This window comes from Myotis davidii, unplaced genomic scaffold (assembly GCF_000327345.1).
Source record: "Myotis davidii unplaced genomic scaffold, ASM32734v1 scaffold290, whole genome shotgun sequence".
Classification (NCBI taxonomy): Eukaryota; Metazoa; Chordata; class Mammalia; order Chiroptera; family Vespertilionidae; genus Myotis; species Myotis davidii.
The window spans coordinates 5,429,426-5,435,559 of record NW_006285049.1 but is presented as its reverse complement, the minus strand read 5'-3'; positions in this window follow the sequence as shown (position 1 = coordinate 5,435,559).

Sequence of the window (6,134 nt, the reverse complement as noted above, 5' to 3'; positions counted from 1 at the left end):
AGAATAAAATAAATGAACAAACAAAATAGAAACAGACTCATAGATACAGAGAATAGACTGTTGGTTATTCAAGGGAGGGCTGGTGATAAAAATGAAGGGATTAAGAAACAAATGAGTCAGTTTGCTTATATTTAAACACGTATTTGCTGCTTTTCCTGTTCATCATTCATTCCTCCACTTCAGGCTTATTTGGATCCTTTAGCTGCTGCCTGAAGTGTTTTGGTTTTTTGTTTGTTTTAATTTCCACTAGTGAGTCACTACATGGTTGGGAATTTTATCAGTTATTTTAATATATTCTATCATTGCTCTGAAGAGTTAGCAATCACTCTCATCATTCCTTGAGAATAATCATTCTCTGGCTGCTGGTGAGCTTTTTTTTTAAGCCTTTTATTTTTATAACAATATAATTTACTAAGGAATGATTGTGATATTAAGCATTTTTATTTTTTAAGTATATTTTTATTGATTTCAGAAAGGGAGGGAGAGGAAGAGAGAGATATAAACATCAATGATAAGAGAGACGCAGGGATCGGCTGCATCCTGCACACCCCACACACAGGATCGAGCCTGCAAGCCAGGCATGTGCCCTTGAATGGAATCAAACCTGGGACCCTTCGGTCTGCAGGCTGACACTCTATCCACTGAGCCAAACCAGCCAGGGCTCATTTAAGCATTTTTAAACCTATTTACTACATGTCAGGCACTGGATGGATGCCTGAGGCATCAAGATGAATGACCTTAAATAGTAGATAAGCCAGATATTCAATCAAATAAGTATATTGTGATGTGAGCAATGAGATAGTAGAGGCATATACAAAGTGTTGTGGGTGCACGATTCCACAAACAAGACTTTTAACCTAAACAAAGAAGACATTCTGCCAATGGGAATGAGAAGTTGAGGTGTGTAATGTGGAAAACTTGCTGTATTTAGGAAAGAGCAAACAGAGCTGAAATAAAGGCATGTTTTTTATTTGTTTGTTTTGTTTTGTTTTGTTTTTCAGAAAAAGCAGCAGATGAAGCCATACTGTGCTATGTTTAGAAATTTGGACTTTTACTCCATAGCCACTGGGAAGCCACTGAAATGTTATATGCCATAAACACAATAACAATCAGACTTCTACTTTAAGGAGGGTAACTGACATTAGTATACATGGAAAACAGATAAAGTGAAGCATGGAGGCAGCCAATTAGAAAACTATCACAATAATCAAAATGAGAGAGAATATGTACATAAACTACACAATCATCAAATGCTTCACTATGAAATTGAAGTTTTATCTTTCATGCTTGGGAGAATATTCTCTGAATCTGAATGACTGCTTCCCAGATTTTCTAATGGTTCCTAAATATATGAAACGTGCACTGTTATAATCTACGATCCATAAAAATTACTAAATTTCCCTTAAGATACATCATGGGAAAATGTAACCTAAATTAATTCCTTTTGAAAAACATATGCAAAAATAAAGCCATTGTATGATAACCTAGAGAAATTACAAAGGTTATTTATAGAAAGAGTCTTCCTCTTCCCCTTTTAGACAAGAACACTGGTCCTTTATGGTCAGGAGTGGGGGTGGAAACAATAATCAGCAAAGACTAAAACCCTGTTGTAGTGAAAAATTCAGAATCTTGACTTAACCAGTCTAAGAAAAATGCCAGTAAGGCTTATCACCAAAGGGTGACTTGGAATAGAAGCATCCAGAATTGAGTCGTAACCCTCTCCACTCCCCACCCCATCCTGCTGCTCAAACACCCTCAGTTAAGGAGTGACCAGCTTTGATCTCTTCCCTTTAAAAACAACCAAATAGCTCTCGTTTTCACTCCATGGTACAATTCCCTCCTTGTAACAGGGATTTATTTCTACATTGGCATTTGGTATTTATTAAAGAAATTGACAACAGAAAAGAAAATGTAATGTCTTATATTTTGTAGTATTTTCCAATATGTCTAAATTTAAATAACTTCATGGGTATCCTGACTTCTTTCCAGGAGTAAAATTTTTCTTTAATAAGACAGGGTTTATGTACACAGGCAAAGTAAATTAGCTCCTGCCTCACAGTTGCTAAGAAAACGAATTGCTTAAGAAGATTAGAGTCATTTTCTTTACTTAAAGGTATTCCTGACAACCCACACTGAAATTACACAAGATTAACTCCATTAACACCATTTCCCATTCTTTAAACTAGTAACTTCTAGAAAGCAGCATTTAGACTGAATAGTTCAAAGCATACTTTAAGAGGAGATCTCAGATGCTTAGAAATGCTAATATAAGTATCATTTAAGGATTCAGAATAAGGTTCTGAGAGGTCAAGTAACATTATTGGTTGTATAGTGAGCCCTAGTGAAATGGAAGAAAGCTGCTTGTTTTTTGTCTTTGCCATTTAGTCTGTATTTTCTTTATGTAGACAGCATTTCAAATCAAATGATAGCTTACAGGGTATAACACTATAATCCCTTAACGGCAGGGATATTATCTGACTTTTTTGTCTTTATAGAGTGCCTTTCACTTAGGGGCACTCTAATTTTTGTTGATTATTATGTCATATATTTGACATTGCTTTGTGGTTTATCAAAAATACATAAAGCCAAAGGACTTGTATGCAAGCATATAAGCCTAACCAATGGACACAGATACCAGGGGGGTGAGCGCATGAGTGGGGAGGGGGGTCATGGGGGGGGGGATAAGGACACGTATGTAATACTTTAATCAATAAAGAAAATAAATTTTAAAATATGTAAAGCAGAGGGCTTTAAAAAAAGATTAAAACAGCACCATGAGATATGAAGCTATCTCTAAGCATCTTTCTGAACCTGAAAGCAAAGCCATAGCACAGGCATGAAAATTTACACTATTTATGTTAACTATTGTTACGCTATTGAAATGTGCAATGCACACATCTCTCTCTCTCTCCTCTCTCTGGCAATATGTTGGTCTGAGCCAGAAGCATTCTGAAAAGAATGCAAGCGTCATCCATCAATTGCTGTACCTGACCCTCTCTGAACCTTAAGGATTCTTCAAGGTTTGTAATTGCAAAATTAATACACAAATGTATTCTTGTTTAAAAAGCCAAACATTTCAGAAGTAAATAGGGGGGGAATGAAAAGTTCTATTTTCCTATTACTCCCCATATTTTGCTCCAACCTCTTTCACTGTTCTTATAATAATGCAAGAAAACTCTGCATTGCGAGACAGGGCTTCATTTTCTTTTTGGTCCTTTAATGGTAGTTTCCAGGTGGAAAATACTGAGGAACACTGACCTAGATCTTTCTTAAAGATCTTAATTTGAATGAGCTGCTAAATTCCCAGGTTTAGAAATAGCTATTTCCACCAACCATAAAATAAACCTAAAACGTGTGCTGAATTATAATTATTTTATGTTAAGACAGAATAAGATCAGATCTCAAGGGAAAGTCATTAACCATTTAATTGTAAAACTTTTCATCAGAGAGCACTCGCTGACATTCATTGAGAATTAACTAGGTGACAGACCCTGATCTTAGTGTGTCATGAGATTTTTTTTTTAATTTTATTATTTATTACAAAGGATATTACATATGTGTCCATTTTTTAAAATAAAGGCTCAGCAGTGAAATTGTGATCATCAGTACGTGTGTTCATAATATCTTGAATTTGTATATTTTCCATTATTTTGTTTGATGCAATACTGTCCTGGACTGAGAAATGATTACTGACATTACTTCAAATCTGAATTCACAATAGAGAAAGTCAGTGGGTGGGTAAAGCCACAGACTAATGCAGTGGTGGGGCCCCTCTCTGAGTTCAGGTTCTCGAAGCTATGCCAGCATTTCCCAAACTTCAAGCATTCTTGTATTGCTGCTGCTATAGTACACTAGTATTTCCTTAATGCCTTTAAATTGATTCCCTTTCTTTAAAATTAAGCTTATTTTTTTTAATTTTTTATTACAAAGGGTATTACATATGTGTCCATTTTTTCCCTAAAATTAAGCTTATTTTTTAAAGAAACATCATGTAAGTGGAAAACTTATATGGATTATTTGCCATAAATAAAAAAAAGATAACTAGAAAAATAAATTCAATAAAACAAAGCGATCTTATTAAATTCTGATTGATATTGTTGCCTGCCGGTATTCCTGAACCTGAAACTTGTACTGTCTGTTCAAAAAGTATATCAGCAAATGGTAATGACATATGTTAACCAGAATCAATCAGCTTTCTCCTTGTCTTAAACAGAAAGATTGGTTAAAGAACTGAAAGAGAATTGAGAAAAAAGCAACTCTCTCCAATGTACTTTTTAAATGACATATTGTGCCAGGTAAAATTTCAAATAACTTCCTATTACCTATAATGATTTTGCCTGTGATTATGATACAAGTCCCAAGATATTCTGGAAAATACACCAAAATGATTGGGGAATTTCCTGAAGGATCAATCTTTATTTTTATTTTGGTCTCAGAATCTCAAAAGGAATCCTGTTTCTCACTACTCCGATATACCGAATAATAAATGGCAAGCAATATCAAATTGGTAGGAATGAAAGTTATTAACCAAAAAACTTATTTTCAGAAGACAGCCGTTAGGTAGATGAAAACAGTGCTGATTTAGGAAGCACAATTAAGTTCAACCACATACTTACTAGCTTGTTTGACCTTGATAGGTCAGTAAACCACTCACTATTTTCTCATCTATAAAAACAGGAGAACACTACCTATATAACTCATGGGTACATGAATTAAAATGAGAGAAATGCTTGGCACAACAGACAATAAATGCTATTTGTACCAAAAGTTACATATGACTTTCAGCTTATTATAACTCACAAATATCCAAGTGTTTTAATCTAAATAAAAAGATCTCCATTTGTTTTACCTTAGTAATCCTGAGGCACTATGGCTCAGTTTCAGATACAACTTTGAAAATTAAAATTCATCCTTCTGAAAGCCTAAAATGCCTCAGAAAAACTGGTCATTAAAAGCCTGGTCATCATTTGGTCCAAAATATCTTAAAAGTCTTAAACTAAAAAGAAAAAGTGAACATGGCAAATGTTATTGGTATACAAAATAATTATCCACGTGTACAGTATCTGAATACATTTTACGATAGCTTGAAACTAGTGACCCTTTCTTTACACAAGGCCAAAGTAATAAGAAAGATAGCTAAAATTTTAGTGCCATCTACAGGCAAAGAAAAGAATATCAATGACAGCACATTTTAATGCTTTCACATTTTCTAATTGCTGCTACTCAATGTTTTAAAAGAAAAATGGGATGTAATAATTTACATAATTCATTTTATGATTATATTGACATAATTTATTCATTAATGCATTTATATAATTTGTCATCAAATAAAGTAAAATAAAACATTTTCTCTAAAATTTTTACTATTTAATGTATCATTATTGCCATTAAAATAGAGGCAATTTTTAAAATCCATGGAACTACAATCATCACTTTTTGTGTCCTACCGAGACTTATTATTAACATATATGACAAAACAAGAACTTTTTAGCCTTAAAAAAATCCAAAAACGCTATCATCTCAACAGAATGTCATTTTCATTTTTGTTTGTTGTTCCTTTCCAATCTATGTCTGTAGACATTTATTTAATAACTAGAGGCCCGGTGAACAAAAATTTGTGCATTCGGGGGAATGGGGGATCCCTCAGCCCTCTGCCCTCTCACAGTATGGGACCCCTCGGGAGATAATGACCTGCTGGCTTAGGCCTGCTCCTGGGTGGCAGAGGGCAGGCCCAATACCTAGGTCGGGCTCAGAGCAGGGCCAATTGGGGAGTTGGGGCGCCGCCCCCTGTCATGCACAGAGCAGGGCGGATTGGGAGGTTGTGATTCCACCCTCAGTCACGCTCAGGGTAGGGCCGATTGGGGGGTTGGGGCACCGCCCCCTGTCACACTCAAGACAGGGTTGATGGGGAGGTTGCTGCGCCACCCCCTGTCACGCGCAGAGCAGAGCAGATCACCGCAGATCATGGGTTAGGGTGCTGTCCCCTGTCACGCACAGAGCAGGGCCCATGAGGGGGTTTGGGGCTCCGTACCCTGTCACACACAGAGCAGGGTCAATCAGGGGGTTGGGGAGCTCCTCCCTCCCCCCGTCATGCACAGAGCAGGGCCAATCAGGGGGTTGAGGAGCTCCCCCCT